Source organism: Lolium perenne, chromosome 6 (genome assembly GCF_019359855.2).
Source record: "Lolium perenne isolate Kyuss_39 chromosome 6, Kyuss_2.0, whole genome shotgun sequence".
NCBI lineage: Eukaryota > Viridiplantae > Streptophyta > Magnoliopsida > Poales > Poaceae > Lolium > Lolium perenne.
The window spans coordinates 148,528,779-148,547,597 of NC_067249.2; the positions used below are offsets into that span (position 1 = coordinate 148,528,779).

Here is an 18,819-nt window from a genome sequence, read left to right on the forward strand (position 1 = left end):
TACCGGTAGCTATGTGGTTAATCTCTCTCCTATGTACCTCAATACAATGATCTCATGAGCTGCTTTACATGATTGAGATTCATATGAGTTTTGTATCACTACTATCTATGTGCTACTCTAGCAAAGTTATTAAAGTAGTTCTATTCCTCCTGCACGTGTGTAAAGGTGACAGTGTGTGCACCGTGTTAGTACTTAGTTTATGCTATGATCATGATCTCTTGTAGATTGCGAAGTTAACTATTGCTATGATAATATTGATGTGATCTATTCCTCCTACATATGCATGAAGGTGACAGTGTGCATGCTATGCTAGTACTTGGTTTAGTCTTTTGATCTATCTTACACTAAAGGTTACTAAAATATGAGCATTATTGTGGAGCTTGTTAACTCCGGCATTGAGGGTTCGTGTAATCCTACGCAATGTGTTCATCATCCAACAAGAGTGTAGAGTATGCATTTATCTATTCTGTTATGTGATCAATGTTGAGAGTGTCCACTAGTGAAAGTGTAATCCCTAGGCCTTGTTCCTAAATACTGCTATCGCTGCTTGTTTACTGTTTTACTGCGTTACTACTGCTGCAATACTACCACCATCAACTACACGCCAGCAAGCTATTTTCTGGCACCGTTGCTACTGCTCATATATATTCATACCACCTGTATTTCATTATCTCTTCGCCGAACTAGTGCACCTATTTGGTGTGTTGGGGACACAAGAGACTTCTTGCTTTGTGGTTGCAGGGTTGCATGAGAGGGATATCTTTGACCTCTTCCTCCCTGAGTTCGATAAACCTTGGGTGATCCACTTAAGGGAAAACTTGCTGCTGTTCTACAAACCTCTGCTCTTGGAGGCCCAACACTGTCTACAGGAAAGGAGGGGGAACGTAGACATCAAGAACCTGGAGAGCAAACAAAATGGTTTTTCCTTAGTGACAACTAGCAATGGATGGGCGCGGCGGCACGCCGCGCAAATGTGTAATATGATGGTTATAATATTTTTAAGAACATATTTGAATTGATGGAAATAAATAAGATTTTCATGTTTAAACATTAGTTTTTCAGATGCTTGGCAATGAAGTTGGATACAACATACAGTGAAAGAAATTAGGTGTATAAAAATTGAATCTTGAAGATCAAGTGAATAAATCGTGTCCTTCTATTTATACCAGCGGGATCCTTTTATTTATACCAGCGGGAGGGATGCTTTTGTGTTTCAGATTAAAATATATATAGAATTTTACCCACATTAAGTAAGGCATAAAAATAACTGATAATTAAGTTGAACACATGATACATTGATAGCGGGAGGGCATACAGAAAGATGAACACACACTATAATAACAGGCTTGCTAGTTTTCGCAAATCATAGTAAAAAAAGTTGTAACTCCACCCACGCAAAACATGCATAAAGTCCATAATTTATGGAGTACGTAGCCCACTGTGACAAAGACAAGATTTCCATAAAAAAATAGTGTGATCATTTTGCTAAAGTAATAATTAAGGTGAAGCAGGATCAACATCTTTACAATAAACTACAAATTCATTATTACGTGCATTTTGTTTTGAAACTAAGACTCTCTTCATCAAAGAGACAAATGTAAACAAAATTTGCAAGGAACACAATAGATACCATGTCGAAACAAAATTGCCCTAATTTATACAGCAAGGAAATGAAGAATACAGGACGAAACACTCATATCCCAGAAGCTCCGCAAGGGAATGCAAAACAGAGGATGAACCCACTCAAATTTCACAAATTCATGAACGATTCCTCATTGTTGCATCTTCGATGGCCACAATCTAGGCTGATTTTCTAGGTTAATGTACAATTTGAGAATTTATCTCCATTACCCTTTTTCTTAATATATATGTTTAAAGAATGTGATACATTCTTGTTTGAATCCTCTTTGTTTGACAATTTATTATATGAGAATTTACATGTTGAGCCCACCTCAACCTGTGAAGCTGAGTCTATCGCCTTGAAAGGGGCAGGTGGAGACAGAGAATAATGGAGCAATGTAATGTCGGGCATTGAGCAAAGAGGCATTATTAGTTTTCCTTGGCAAGACAAATATATACCGACAACAGATTCAGTACCGAACAGAGTATTATACATAGTATCTAGAGCGGTCAACTGTACCAAATAGTAGAATACTACTATTGCAGAAACATGAGAGTACGATTAGGACAATCATACATAGCTGGGTGATGAATACTTAATATTACAATACACAAAATTACTTATCGTCTAGGATAGTTGGTAGGTCCATAATACTATACATAACTGATTGGTAGTAGTGTATTAAATCTTTCCTTCATCGGTTCTTGGCTGACCTGAGCCGTTCTTCTAGGTGAATCTTTGTTTTGGTGCGAGAAGAAGAAATAAGGTAAAAGTCAGTTCATTGTATGTGTTTAATTTGTGTCTAAACCTGCTGCTTACCGAGGAGTGGTTTCTTGGCAGGTGCAGCAGCCATGCTTTGGCCTTCCTTATCTTCTTTTCAGTTGCAGAGCTGACATCTTTGAGTACAGAAAATTGTTGGTTGCTCCCGTCCCAGTCCCGTCCCAGTCCCAGTGTCCCGTCCCAGTTTTTCTTCTAGGAAAATTAAAGCAATGAATAAACTGTGGTCTTAACTTAGCACAACCATCAATTCTAACCCTGTGATGCCATCAATTCTAGGAAATCTAGACTTCTCAAAGCAATTAAAAACAATGGAATAGCTAGAAAGTAGAGAAGAACGTGGAACTTAACCTGTACCGCATAAGAATTCTGTGTGCTTAACTGAAACTTGTGATGCCATCAATTTTAGGAAAACTGAAGTGGTCGAAGCAATTAAAGACAATGGAATAGCTAGAAAGTACAGATGAACATGGCACCTTACCTGAATATACGATCAAATATTTTTCCATTCTTCATTGACACATTCTGATCCCCTCGCCTATGATTCCATTGGCTTGACATAGAGCACACAACTGTGGAAGGCGAGTTTAAATGTACTTGAAGTAGTCAATCTGATATTGTAGTAAGCTCACTCTGAAAATGTTCATCGAGAACACCATTACACCAGTCAAACACACTCTAAAATGTTGGTGAAGAAATTCAGTAGTAATTCCCCTGGTAAGTCAGCTGAACCACTGAATTTCTTACTACTGCAGAGGAAAAAATCTAAATGGGAGGAACATTCAGTTAGGTAATATTGTTGTGCAAGTAATTAAACTACTAAAGACTGAATAAAATACAGTAATACTGACAATATGACCTATTGATCAAAATAATCGATACGAAGAAGCTGTTGGGTTGTCTTCTCCTTAAGCAAACACACAGCTGATGCTTGCCTCTCTTGAGAAGTAGCACACATATGTACCTGTAAAAATATGAATCATGCAAAAACTGAAGCTCATGTTTCCATGGTTCTAGTGTACTATAGCAGAACAAAGGCACATGAAGTATAATATGCCAAATCATTGTGCATTCTTTTTGAGAGAGCATTTCCTTTTTTTGTAAACATACCAATACATATCAAGGGTGATTAAATATTCCACGTAGTAGGGGGTACAATTCTGATTAAGTTTTGACATGCATATGCTCCAATCAATACAGGTTTCCAAAGAAATCAGAGTACCTTTTCTGGAGTAGTTCTACTTTTCACACTCTAGTGAGTAACTGGACCAATTCTCTGAAACACCATTACCAGTGTAGCTGGTAGCTCATCAAGGATTTTTTTTTTAAATAAATCAGGGAACATCATTCAAGGATATACATATTGTTTAACTGGTTGAACTGAATTTTGTCTCGTGGACTGCAGTATATGGAATTGAATTACTCATCAGGAAAATAAAACAATGCTCAAAAAACATTCTCTTAATCTGTGCTTGCTTGTACTGCCATTCTATTTGTTTAAATCATTCTTTTCTCTGGACATGAACCAGTTTAGTTCTTTTCTGTCCTGAATTTGAACCACTTTCGAAACTATACAGTGCCATTAACTTGGTAGTAAAATTACCTTCACCGAATAGCAATGGTCAATACTTGTCACCAATTCAGAATTAACTGGTATAGGGAAGAGAATCGAGATCGAAAGGGAAGAAAAAATAGAGCAGGGCAAAGAAAAATTGGACTGAGGAGTATCCAAAACATAATTTTCCGTCAAGCTTACCTTCCTTTGTAAGAACAAATAATTCAGCAGAAGGTGGAGGAACCGCAGAGCAGAAGCTCATTGTGCCCGCTCGTGGTCCACACAACCACGCCCATCCCCCAGCGCCGCTACCGCCGCCGCTCAACACTGCGCCTCCCAGCCGCAACAACATGCCATGACCCCCGACAGATGCGAAGTCCATGCTTTGTAATGTACTCTGGTACTTCATCCTTGAATGAGTTAATCTCATATCTGTAAATAAGGCAGCCCCTGGACCTGAAGTTGTATCAAGTGAATCAGAAAGATAAGTCAGCAGAGCAGAAAAAAAATACCTACCTGCTCCCTTGAGGGCAAAGCTTCGCAGAGATTGAACTCAAATGCCAACCCCTGAAACTCTCTTGTTTTAGCATTTTTCTGTAAACCACTGACATAGTGACATAAGAGCTCATTAGCGGAGGCTCCTGGGCGTGGAGGCTACGATCTGTAGCAGTGGCATCTCTCCCCATGGGAAGCTCGGCAGGTCAACCATCCAAACCAAGAAAGTATGCCACCGCGCACCTGGTCGCCAACGTTGCAATGTGGTGGGTGATTGCATAACTAAACATAACCGGAAAAATTAATGAGAGATGAACACATATATAAGACAAAGGAGGAAAATCGAAGAAAAGAATAGTTGAATGGAAGCCGTGGAGTTCTCGCGTCGGAGTCGACGAATCCCACTGCCGGCGGTCGCCGGACTCGTCTCCGCGCTCGTGCTCCATGTGCCCATGGTCGACAGTGTGATGCAGCGGCAATGGGGTCGCTCCCCAATTCCCCATGGGCCATGCGCATAGAGGCCGGCCACCAGCCAGGGAAACAGGACATCTCCCTCCGCTCGCCTAGTGTCCCGCCATGGCAAAGTGAAAGGGCATGACCCCTTTGCGCTACCTATGCAATCAAGGGGAAAAGAGAAAAGAAATTTCAGTAGAGCACCCATGGCCACCGCCACCCGCCCACCGTACTCACCCAGTGGCTGATGCTACCTTTATTTTCAGGGGAGAGGCAGCTCATCCCTTGTAGTCGCCGTTGAGCCCCTGTGAATTGCCGCTGTAGCCGGTGTTCGATCTCAACCCGCAGCAGCAGATCTTACAGGGCTCATCAACCGATCGTGAACGGCATGACGGTAGGGCGGCAGGCGAGCAACACACGGGGGAGAGGAGGCAAGCGAGCGAGACGCAACGGCGGCGGGCAAGCACGCACGCCGGTTGGCGCCGTCTGCGTGGCCTTGAGCGCGCCCCTTGTTCTTTCCTCGCGCGTGGCGGACCGGCCGGTTGGTCGATCGATCTTCCTTCCCTTTCTGGTGTGAGAAATCAGCCCATTGATCATGGAGCTTGCTCACCACGCAGAGCACGGCCACCAGCACAAACTCGACGAAGAGGCTCGTCGGCGTGGGCTCGCCGGACGCGCCGCCGGCCGCCGCTCCGAGTCCCCTCAATCGAGGGCAGCGCATAGGGAAAGGTCTCGCTGTGGCCAGATCCGTGCAGGCATTTTCGCGGCGGCATGGGACACCGGCGGCTGCAGGAGAGGGAAGGGAACGGGGGCGGAGGGCTCGACGACAGAGGGAAGTTGACGCGGAGGAGGAGGGTGGAAGTGTGGGGATGGCCAGGAGCAGCTCCAGGCTTCCGGCGGACAGAATCCGGGACGTTCAAAATATGGGACGGTACGGACAGGGGATTCGTCCAGAGAGAGAGGCCACATCGTCATACAGAACAAAAGATCGTCAAAGCACACGTGGGTCGACAGGTTGTGCAAATCCACCGTTCTATCCATCTTGCAGCTATGATCACACCAGGAACGCACCAAAACAATCACCACTAATATAGCAGGAAGAAAAATATGCAACCCCAAATTGTTAGGCAACACCGAAACTACACACAGGAAAAAACATTGTAGAAATCAATCACCAAGTAACCTACGTGTCACCACACTGTTAATCTCAAAAAGAAGTCAAAACTCTCACAAAAAAGGAAGCTGTTAAGGTTTAGTATACTACTTATAAAGACTTAGCTGCAAAATTTTCAACACCCATACATCTCGTGGGCCTCCAACTAATGAACCAAGGAACATTTCTTTAGACCTAGACGTAGGTTTCTTCTTACTACGAGCGTGCTTGATCCAATGATGATGCCGAAATGGGCTTGGCTGTTGTTTTCGCACAATTTTCACCTCCGTTTTGAGCATGTCAGACCCGGGAGCGCATTGATTGATGCTAAGACCATGGTGTGTATTTCCATTTTCGGAAAGAATGCGACTAGCACTCGATTGACCGAGAATTTTCTCAATTCACTAGTGGAAAACGGGGCAATAGGCCCGGTCCATTTGGGCCTTTAGACCCGGTTCCCGAACCGGGACCAATTAGGCGGGACTAAAGGGGGTACCCTTTAGTCCCGGTTCAAACATAAACCGGGCCTAAAGGCCTCGACACGTGGTGCGGCCAGGGAGCTCGCGGTGGAAGGGCTTTGGTCCCGGTTCGTGGTACGAACCGGGCCTATGTTTCTCTGCCGCGGCAGAGAATTGCTATTTCTCTGCCGCGGCACAGATTTCGGCTGTACCAGCGTTTCTCTGCCGCGGCAGAGAAACAGTCTGTTTCCCTTGCCGCGGCAGAGTTTCAGCAATGTATATATATATCATTCAAGAAACCACAAAAAATCGTCATGAATATATATAGACATCGTCAACAGTACACGACATAGTCAACACAGTACACGTAATGCATGCATATTTACAATACAACTTTTCCTGAACGAATATCGTCCGACGTCACGATCTTCCGATAGTGCTCTCCACCTGGGGTAATGACCTCGGTAATAAAGAATCCCGCGATTTCCTCTTGAATTGCTTTTATTTGATCCGCTGTTATGAGAGTGTCCCGCAGGCGTGTCATCTATATTTAAAAAAGGAGATCAATATATGAATGGAACTCAATACAATAGATGGTACTAATTAAGATTAATTGTGAAAATTTGTTATCGTACACGAGTGTGGTGTATTTGGGGATCCCCACCCTTGGGACAGACCATGTCACGCATGAAGGTGCAGACGTAGTATCCACATAAGTTATTCCCTTTTTCCTGCCTCATACACTTTACGAAAAAATAGTTCGATCAAACTAATAATCAAGCATCGTATTGAAAGTAAATATCATATATAAAGTTTCACGGACATAGCTATATATATAGTACTACTTACAGGGTAATCTCTAAATGTAAGCTCCGGTTTCCATTCACCCGGAACAGTATTGATGAACCGTTTCCAAGCCCTGCCCGGCAAAAAATAATGAGTAATTGATTAGTTGATGATATCTTCGAATTAGAGCAGATGAAGATGCCAATACGAAATTGATTGAAACTACCTCTGGAGGATGGCAGCCATGTCCGCCCATTCCGCATATTCTTTACGTTTCGAGTCCATGACGTTTACGACTCCAAGGTGAAGATCAATGATTAGGAGAATAAAATGGAAACTGCACAAGCATAGCTCAATGATTACGAGAATAAAGTGGAAGGTGCACAAGCATAATGTATGTTATATATAACACTCACTTGAAGTTGTAGGGAAAGAATATATCCTCTTTGTCTGCTTGCTTCTCTAAAAACATTACGATGTTGTCCTCTGTGTCCTTGGCGAAGTCTGAAACCGTAACTTCATGAACTGTGTTTGGGTCTATGAACCCCAGCGGTAGGAGCTTGCCTCTTTTGTATTCCAGCTTCTTCATTCTGCATAATTAAATGTATAGCGTACACAAAGAATATAATGAGGATAATTGTTAGTGCAAATGAATGAGCTACAAACTTAATTACACAAATAAATCACTTACAGGCAGTAGCAACTGATGACAGCTTTGTCGAGGGCGTCTTGATTGAATAACTGAAACAGTTCTTCTACGTCAATGTTTATCTCGTCTACCCCCCGGAAGTAATGCTCATCTCTAAGATACACCGTGAGGTAGCGATCACCTCTTCGACAGGCTTTCAGGTACCAGTCATGCAACCTTCGCATCTGAGTCCCTAGACGCGCGAGCTCGCCAGGTTTGACGAGATCTTTTCCGTATCTATACGTGTTTACCACTTGAGCCGTTGGATAGTAATCTTCGTACTCAACTGATGCTCCCTGAGCTCTAGCCGCCCGTTCGATCATCGATGCCGTCTCTGGATCATGATATGGCTCCACGATGAAGTGGGGTGCGGCCTGAATGTCCTGCTGTCCAAGCTGGGCGACTTTTTTTGCTTCTTTCATCGCTTTAGAGGACTGTCCAAGAGAGCGGTCATAATCAGCTCTCAGCTCAGGTCTCTTCATTCTCGTCTCGGCAAAGTGCTTCACTGTCTGCGGTGGAATAAACATCTTCTTCGGCGCAGTTGCAAGAAACGCCTTTTGCTCATCAGTCTGCTCATGTGGCAACAACTCTGGAGTCTGTTCCCTCATTGGAGTTGATGATCTCTTCGGAGCTGTAGGAGGTGCCGCGGACCGCTTCCTCTTTTGCTTAGGTGGAAGCGGCGGAGTCTCCTGACGAGGAGGAGGAGGCGGCGGAGTATTTTCACGCGGAGGAGACTGGTCATGGATAGGGGAATCATCATCGCGCAGAGGAGAATCATCACGCGGAGGAGACTGAGGTGGCGGAGGAGGCGGAGGTGGCCTGCTTGTTGGCTTCTCACCTGGAAACACAATGTTCTCCTTCCGCCATTGCACGGTGGTTCTACGGGCTTCTCCCGCTTCTTTGATTTCCCCATCTTCACCTGCAGGGTGCTCAAGCACCAACCCCTCATACTCTCTCAACACTTCATCCACCATCACAACAAGAAAGTCGTCTTGGACCGGACGGCAATGGTAAGACCTTGTAGGTAAGAGGATGCCGACCGCCGCCTTGAAGGATAGGTTGAAAACTTTAACATGCAGCTCACAAGGACGGCTCTCAGTGAGATCATCCACGGGGGGGTAGCGAGGAGGCTCGACCACCTGGTCATCATCATCATCATTATCCACCCGCTGAGAGGAAGCCACGCTGCTTTTCCGGTGTGGTTGAGATTGCAGCGGGGCGATGGCATTGAGCGGGCAGATCTACAGCCTGCCCCCGAGCCATCCGAGATGTAAGTACTTGGGTTACCATGGTTAATTGGGCTTGCATGGTGCTCATACCCTCCTCTAAGTTAGCCAGCGGTCTGTTTCCCTTGCCTTCCTCCTCTCATGGCTTTTATCGAAATCTCTTCCTTTCCGCAGAAAGCCATACTTCCACGGAACGGAGCCTCGCCGTGCCTCGTGTTCGTCCGCCGTGTTCTTTGTTCCCAAGGGCGCGTGTCAGCTCATCGTTCTCTCTTTCGGGCTGGAACAACCCCGTCTCCACGTCCCTATGTGCCTTTTCCAGGGCATCAATGGGAACCTTCGTATGAGCTTTCTTATAGATGCACTTCCCTGTTTACGGATCCAACGTTCCCCCAATCCCGTAGAACCACTCCTTGCACCGTTCGATCCAACCGTGTGTCCCTAATCTGATCCCTTTATCGGTCGGTTCCGCCTCAGCTGCCTCCCACTTAGGACGGTTAGCCCTGTATCCACCTGGACCCAGAATTTGGTGATATAGCTTCAACGCAGCATTTGCCTTATTTATTTCCGACCTTCTCAAAAATTCTTCTGACTCCGTGCTGTACTTCACGAATTCGTCCCAGTTGACTTTTTACCTTCTCACCGTCCTGAGTCTTCTTTAACTTGATAAGGCGGCGCAATCTTTTCTTGTGGCTCTTGAATAGTTCGGCCATCTTCTTCTTGCCAAACTCGCGGAGGGCCTGCTCCATCTTGGCCTTCTCAGCGTCACCCCCCTCTTCGGGTACTATGTTGAAATGTGCCATGAGCTTGTTCATAATGCTGTTTTTGGCTACATCATCGATATAAAGACCTTGAGCTTCTTCCTCTGCAGACAGCACTAGTCCCTTCGGCTTGTGCCATTCTCGAACGGTGATCGGGACGTGGTCCCTAACAAGCACTCCGCATTGAGCTATAAATGCCTTTGCACCTTTCTCTGGAGCAATCGGTTTACCATCCTTGTCGATGTGGGTGATGTCGTGCCTAACACCGTCATCCAACTTTTTGGCCGGGCCTCGCTTCCTCGACTTTACGTAAGAAGTGCTCGATCCGGAGGGCTAAAAGAAATAGTTCATAGTCAGTACAATTTCATTAGTTAATGCATCTAGTCGATCAACAGCGGCTTAATTAATTTATATACCTCGGTGATAACTACAGTTCGGGAGCCATTACGATGATCTTGTTCCTCACCGGCGCCACTAGGATCTTCTTCCTCAATATCCTCCGCTCCCTCACCGGAGTCATTCAAATAAGTTGCGGTGACATCGTCACCGCCATCATCTGGAATAACGTCGTCGTCGCGATCATCCAGAGTACCGTTTGCTATGAGTTCCTCCATGAAATTTTCTTGAATTTCATCTCTCTCCATGCTTTCTACAACGACCTGCAAGCTATACATAGGAACCATCATATGATCAAATTAAGGATAATGCAGAAAACTGAAAATGGAGTTACATATGTGTAGTTCTTAACTAAGGATCGATAATATAGTGCTGAAAGCAGATATCGCAGCTACATGCATACATAGATCGGGTTCATGTTTATTTAACCCTAATACATATCAATCACTACTACAACCACTCACCCGCGCAGACCGGGGCCTAGAGCGCGCCGACCGGGTCCTGAGCCGCTGGGTGTGCCCCAAAGCCACGGAACAACAACGGGAGCATAGCTAACATGAGATCCCCGCATAACGCTCCATCCGGTCCTATACATGTTGTCTAACGCGTACATGTAACGGCGAACGTGCTGGTCCTCCGCTTCAATGCGCTGAGCTACCTCCTCCGGCGGGGCCGGCTCCTTCTGAAACGACCGTGGCCCATAAGACCTCCACCAAAGAATATCCGGGTCGACAACGGGACCCGGATTCCGCACCAAGGTGCGCGACCCGGAAGCTAAGACCTCCCAGTGCCACCCCGGCGGAGCCCAGTCCCGGACCTCCCCCATCTGCTCCATCTCCTCGGTGAGAGTCAGACCACGGCCCGCCGGCTGTCGCTGTCGCGGCATCGTAGCTACGAAAACAAATCATATATGTATACTAATATAAATAAAAAACATGATATTGTGCTAAATAAAAAACTTCACTACTTTTGTACTAACGCCGCGTTCCACGACCCTGTTTCGGGGGCGTCGGCAGGGGCGCCGGCAGTACCGGCACCGCCACGGACTCGGCGCTCCTCCTCGCTCGCTCTTTCTCTATTTCGCGACCCTAAGTCTATGTCGCGGCGGCACCGCTACGGACTCGGCACCGCCACGGTCTAAGTCGTCGGCGCGCGAAGCGGCGCCGACACAAATGAATCTATTTTCTAACTTTTCTAACTTTTTCCTAACTAATTTTACTAACTTTTTTCTAACTAATTTTACTAACACTAACTAACTAATTTTCTAACTTTTCTCTAACTAATTTTACTAACACTAATTTTTCTAACACACTAACTAATTTTACTAACACACTAACACTAATTTTTCTAACACACTAACTAATTTTACTAACACTAATTTTTCTAACACACTAACTAAAACTAACTACACTATTTTTTTTTTTTGCGGGGTAAAACTAACTACACTATAATCTAACAAATGAAAAAAAAAAAAAAAAAAAGAAGCCGGATAGGAGGCTTACCGGGGCGGAGGGAGAGGAGCGGGCGGGGTCGGCGGCGGCGATAAGCCGGGCGCGGCGGGAGGCGGAGGCGGCCGGCGCGGCGGGAGGCGGAGGCGGCCGGCGCGGCGGGAGGCGGAGGCGGCGGCCGACGTGCGCGGCGGAGGCGGAGGCGGCGGGAGGCGGAGGCGACGGGAGGCGGAGGCGGCGGCCGACGTGCGCGGCGGAGGCGGAGGCGGCCGGGCGCGGCGGAGGGCGGCGGCCGACGTGCGCGGCGGCGGAGGCGGCGCGGCGGGAGGGCGGCGGCGATGGCGCGCGGCGGCGGCGGCGGCAGCGGCGTGGGCGCGCGGCAGTTGGGCAGCCTGACGGCGTCCAATGCTTCGTCTCCGCGGGATTGATCTCCGCGGAGACGAAGTGTTGGCTTTTATACCCCCCTTTGGACCCGGTGCGTGTTACAAACCGGGTCCAAAGGCCCCCCTTTGGACCCGGTTTGTAAAACAAACCGGGTCCAAAGGCCTTTTTTGCTGCGTTTTCGCTGCGCGCGCAAAAAAGGCCTTTAGACCCGGTTTTTAATACAAACCGGGTCCAAAGGCCAATTTTTTTAAAAAATTTCATTCCCGCCTTATTTCAAATGAAAAAAAGCCACCGCACCGCCACCGCCTGGCCACCACCGTCACCGCCGTGTAGTGGCCACTGTCGCCACCGCCTGCCCACCACCGCCACCGCCGTGTACTGGCCACCGTCGGCACCGCCGTGTACTGCCCACCACCGCCACCGCCTGGCCACCACCGTCACCGCCGTGTAGTGGCCACTGTCGGCACCGCCGTGTACTGCCCACCACCGCCACCGCCTGGCCACCACCGTCACCGCCGTGTAGTGGCCACTGTCGCCACCGCCTGCCCACCGCCACCGCTGTATCGCCACCGTCGGCACCGCTGTACGCCCACCACCGCCACCGCCACCGCTGGCCACCACCGTCACCGCCGTGTAGTGGCCATCGCCGCCACCGCCGCCCACCACCGCCACCGCCGTGTACTGGCCACCGTCGGCACCGCTGTATCGCCCACCACCGCCACCGCCGCCACCACCGTCACCGCCGTGTAGTGGCCATCGCCGCCACCGCCGCCCACCACCGCCACCGCCGTGTACTGGCCACCGTCGGCACCGCTGTACTGCCCACCACCGGCACCGCCACCGCCTGGCCACCACCGTCACCGCCGTGTAGTGGCCACTGTCGCCACCGCCTGCCCACCACCGCCACCGCCACCGCCTGGCCACCACCGTCACCGCCATGTACGGGCCACCGCCGTGTACTGCCCACCACCGCCACCGCCACCGCCACACGTGTCCCTTCCCCGTGCCACGTGTCGCCGCCGCTTCCACGTGCCTCGCCCCGCCGCCACCGCCGTGCGACGTGTAGATCCCGGCTTCCACGTGCCACGCCCGCCGCTTCCCCGCGCCACCTGTCGCCGCCGCTTCCACGTGCCACGCCCGCCGCTTCCCGCGCCACCTGTCGCCAAACTTGCCGCGTCGCTGTGCTATAAAGCGCCGCGTGCGCGCGGAACCACACGTCGCCGTCGCCTCCGTTCATTCGTCGCCGGGATGCCGCCGCGCCGTCGCGGCTCGTCCGGTTTTCGTGGCGTCCGAGCGCGGCCGAACGGTAGGTTCTACGCCGAGATGCGTGCCGGTGGCTTCCGGCTCACCCTCGGCACGTACAACACCCCGGAGCTGGCGGCGCGCGCCACGACGCGGCCGCATGGCGATTTCGGCGGCCACGGTGCGACATGAACTTCCCGTACGTCGAATCGCTAGAGGAGGCGGAGTTCCTCGCCGACGCCGTGCCTCGTCGACGACGAGGACCGTCGCCGCCACCGCCAGGTGCAGCGCCGGATCGCAATCGCCGAGCACGACGAGGAGTTGATGCGCCGGTGGAGGGCGCAGCTTCCCCAACGACGTCGACAACACCGCCGCGTTCTTCGCTGACCTCCGGGCACAACGCAGGTCCACCCCGCGCCATCGTCGGGCCGTCGCCGTGTTCGAGCTCGATAACCCGAATACAACTTGGGCCGACAACGACCCTCGGTGGGACGACATTTGGACCGAGACAACCTCCGACGACGAGTAGATCGACTAGACTAGTTGTTTATCTATTTTATTGTATTTTCAATAAAGTCGTTGTGGCAGACGCTGATGATGAGAAAAGTTTCCCGCCGGATTACATGTGGAATTAAAGTACGTAACTCAACTGAAAATTAATTAAGATACATGGCCAGATAGTACTCGTGCCTAGCCCTATAGTACTCGTGCCTAGCTCAACTGAAAATTAATTAAGATACATGGCCAGATTCGACTGTTCGAGTCATTCAGTCATACTCTTGCCTAGCCCTATAGTACTCGCCACTGTAGTCGTCGTAGTCACCGTCATCATCGTCGCTGGCATCGGGGTCGCGGTAGTCAAACCTCGGCGGGAGAGCACGCGTGGGCTGGGACTGAGGGTAGCGCAGGCGGGGGCCACGGTGGGCCATGACGCCCTGGAGAGTTCGGTCGCGCCACCACAGCCGACGGCCGGCCTCGTTGAAGTTCGAAGGAGGCGGGCCGCCCTCCTCGTGCCTGGCGAGCGCCCTCTCACGCCGATTGATGAAGAAGCTCTCCCAAGTCGGGCTGTAGTCGGGATGCCACTGGGGATTCCTCCGCTGCTCTGGCGTGAGCTCGAAGTAGTAGTGGTTCGTGATGGCCATCTCGCGCGCCACACCTAGAGGGACAGGAGGGACCGGTACCCCTCCGACGCTCAGCAACCAGCCGGTAGGGACGCGGTAGCCCGGCGGGCAGGGGTAGTTCGACGCGCAAAGCGCCTCCGCCTCCCGGAGGGTTAGAGATACGATGGAAGCCATGTGACCTGGTGATGAGGTTTGCAGATATGAGTCTAGATGTGATATGTAAATGGAGGCCAAGCTAACATATATATAGTGAAAAAATGGCGGGAGGACGGAGGCGGGAAGCAGTGGAAAGCGCGGGAAGAAAAATAGGCGGGAACGCAGTGGCGCCAAAAACTGTCGGTGGGATAAGGACGTGTGGGTAACCTTTAGTCCCGGCTGGTGGGTACAACCGGGACTAAAGATCCTTTTTTGTGTCATCTAACAAAACTGTCGGTGGGATAAGGACGTGTGGGTAACCTTTAGTCCCGGCTGGTGGGTACAACCGGGACTAAAGATGTCGGCAGGATAAGAACGCATGGGTGGACGCACTATCTCCCGTGGCGCATCTCCACTTTTAATATCTTACATACAGTTACATGATTACACAAAAATAAATGGGAAATTGATTGCCATGTTGAGATACTCATTTGTGCCATGAACATTCTTCAATTAACTTGATGATGGAGCATCTTCATCATTTAATTAATCTTCTTCGGCCGTAACCATGGAGCATCTTCATCATTTAACTTGATGCTTGGATCAATGTTCACTCTGAAGGGTGGAATTTCATCAAACTGATTATAATCTTCTGACATGTCTGTCTTGTCCTCCACTCCCACGATGTTTCTTTTTCCAGAAAGAACTATGTGGCGCTTTGGCTCATCGTTTGATGTATTTGTTTCCTTATGTTTCCTTTTTCTTGGTTTGGTAGACATATCCTTCACATAGAAAACCTGGGCCACATCCTTGGCTAGGACGAATGGTTCGTCTCTATACCCAAGATTGTTGAGATCCACTGTTGTCATTCCATACAACTTGTCTACCTGAACCCCGCCTCCTGTTTTGTTGACCCATTTGCACCTAAACAAAGGGACCTTAAAAGAAGGTCCATACTCAAGTTCCCATATATCCTCTATGTAACCATAATATGTGTCATTTGGGCCTTCATTCATTATTGCATCAAAGCGGACACCACTGTTTTGGTTGGTGCTCTTTTTATCTTGGGCGATCGTGTAAAATGTATTCCCATTTATCTCGTACCCTTGAAAAGTCACTACAGTCGAAGATGGTGTCTGGGCCAGCAAGTACAACTGATCTTCAATATGTTCGTTATTCAGGAGATGTTTTTGCAACCAACCGCCGAAAGTCGACATGTGTTCACGTCTAATCCAATCGTTCGACTGCCCCGGGTTCTGGGAGCGTAGAAAGTTCTTGTGGTCACCGATATACGGAGCCACCAAGGTGGAACTTTGTAGGACTGTGTAGTGTGCTTGAGTCAAAGAAATCCCGTCCCTACATATCATTGATTTCCTTCCTAGCGTGCCTTTTCCACTTAGTCTCCCTTCATGCCGCGATTCAGGAACACCAATCGGCTTAAGGTCAGGAATAAAGTCAACACAGAATTCAATGACCTCCTCTGTTCCATAGCCCTTGGAGATGCTTCCTTCTGGCCTAGCACGGTTATGAACATATTTCTTCAAGACTCCCATGAACCTCTCGAAGGGGAACATATTGTGTAGAAACACAGGACCGAGAATGGAAATCTCATCGACCAGGTGAACGAGGAGATGTGTCATAATATTGAAGAAGGATGGTGGGAACACCAGCTCAAAACTAACGAGACATTGGACCACATCATTCTGCAACCTCGGTAGAATTTCTGGATTTATTACCTTCTGAGAAATTGCATTGAGGAATGCACATAGCTTCACAATGGGCAGTCGAACATTTTCCGTAGAAGCCCCTCAATGCAATCGGAAGCAACCGTGTCATTATCACGTGACAGTCATGAGACTTCAAGTTCTGGAATGTTTTCTTCTCCATATTTATTATTCCCTTTATATTGGAGGAGAAGCGGACGGGACCTTGATACTGCTAAGACATTCAAAAAATATTTCCTTCTGCTTTTGTAAGAGCGTAGCTGGATAAATGACGTCCTTTAACTCTCTCATGCAGCTTTTTGGGGTCTTTCCAACGTTGCTGGTCCTCCCGTGCTTCGGTGTATCTTTTGTCTTCCCGTACACACCCGTAAAGCCCAGCACGTTCACGCAAAGAGTCGTCGTCACGTGCATCACATAGATTGAAGAGCGGACCTCTAAGACTTCCCACGAGGGGAGCTCCCAAAATAGCGAGCTCGTCTTCCACATGGGCGCGTGTCCGGCATCGTCATTCGGAATGCACCGTCCGCCAGACCCTTTCCAAATATTACATCTAGATCCTTGACCATACCAAATATAGCCACACCATCACGATGGGGAGGCTTCCTCCGGTGATCAGCCTCACCGTTGTACTGCTTGCCTTTCCTGCGTACGGGATGGGTAAGCCTAAGAAATCGACGATGCCCCTGTACACGACCTTCCGACCTTTTTCCAAATAATCACCTTCGAGCTCATGTAAACAGTGTGTGCATGCATTGTATCCCTTGTTTGACTGTCCCGAAATGTTACCAAGAGCAGGCCGGTCATTGATGGTTACGAAAAGCATCGCTCTTAGGTCAAATTCCTCCCGCTTGTGCTCGTCCCACACACGTACACCTGCTAGGGACCACACTGTAGAAGTTCTTCGACTAATGGCTTCAGGTACACATCAATATCGTTCCCGGGTTGCTTCGGGCCTTGTATGAGCACCGGCATCATAATGAACTTCCGCTTCATGCACAACCAAGGAGGAAGGTTATATATACAAAGAGTCACAGGCCAGGTGCTATGGTGCAGCTCGCTCTCCAAAAGGATTCATGCCATCTGTACCGAGACCAAACCGTATGTTCCTTGCTTTATTTGCAAAGTTTGGGAACTCTCTATCGTTTTTTCTACATTGTGAGCCATCAGCAGGTGCCTCAACATCACGTCTTTCTTACGGTCTTCTTTGTGCCATCGCAACAACCTAGCATGCTCTTTATTTCTCGAACAAGCGTTTCAGCCGTGGTATTATAGGAGCATACCACATAACCTTGGCAGAACCCTCTTCCCGGGGCGCTCGCCCTCAACATCACCAGAGTCATCTCGTCTGATCTTATACCGCAATGCAAAGGCACACCGGACATGCATCCAAATTCTCGTACTCATCGCGGTAGAGGATGCAACATTAATGCATGCATGTATCTTTTGCACATCTAATCCTAGAGGGCGGACAATCTTCTTCGCTTCGTACGCATCGGCGGGCAATTCGTTACCCCTTGGAAGCTTCCTCTTAATTATTGTCAAGAACTTTCCAAATCCCGAGTCGTTGACACCGTTCTCTCGCCTTCCATTGCAACAATTCCAAGTGTCTTTGCCTAGCTTTTTATGGCCATCTTCGCAAGTTGGGTATAACAATTTGTTGTGATCTTCTATCATCTTGTCGAAGGCCAACCTTTCCTTTTCAGTTTCACATTCTCTCCTTGCATCAGCAATGGCCCGGCCAAGATCATCATCGCAGGCTCATCTGGTGCCTCTTGATCTTCTACTTCATTGTCTTCATTGCCTTCTGCAGATCATCGTATTCAGGGAAATTGGGATAACCGTCATCATCCTCTTCCTCTTCGTCATTGTCTTCCATCATAACCCCTATTTCTCCGTGCTTGGTCCAACAATAGTAATCGGGCATGAAACCGGATCGCAGAAGGTGGCTGTGAATGAGACTCGAGCGAGCGTAATTTACGGTATTCTTGCAGTCCACACATGGACAATACATGAAGCCACCATGTTTGTTTGCCTCCGCCACGGCCATAAAATTATCCAGGCCCGCAGTGAACTCGTCAAACCGTCGGTCAATGTACATCCATTGCCGATTCATCCGCATGATATAATTAAGCTGATCAAAACCATTACAGAACATCACGATGTATATATACACATGCATTTTATCAATTGCAGATGGAAAGGATAAAGTTGTTAACCTCGATGAAGAAGAAAAAAGCAAGTTAAGTGTGGCTTGATTTGTGTAAACTCAAGTGGCAAATCCTCTTAAGCATTTCATCAAACACCTCTTGTGCATGTGAAGAAGAGAGGAGAGCAATACACCCTCTTGTGAAGATAGTGAAAAAATGGCTAAGTGTGGCTCACACTTGGGCAGGGGCAAG

The 18,819-nt window shown here is 48.6% G+C and overlaps 1 long non-coding RNA gene across 1 annotated transcript; it reads right to left on the reverse strand.

Annotated features, from left to right (window-relative positions):
- Positions 1–1,990: 1,990 nt before the first annotated feature.
- LOC127307244 (uncharacterized) lies at positions 1,991–5,770 on the reverse strand. Its single transcript, XR_007855348.2, has 4 exons — positions 5,156–5,770; positions 4,155–5,060; positions 2,880–3,362; positions 1,991–2,593 (listed from the first exon to the last, which is right to left on the reverse strand). It is a non-coding gene; the product is annotated as an uncharacterized lncRNA (long non-coding RNA).
- Between the last annotated feature and the right edge of the window lie 13,049 nt (positions 5,771–18,819).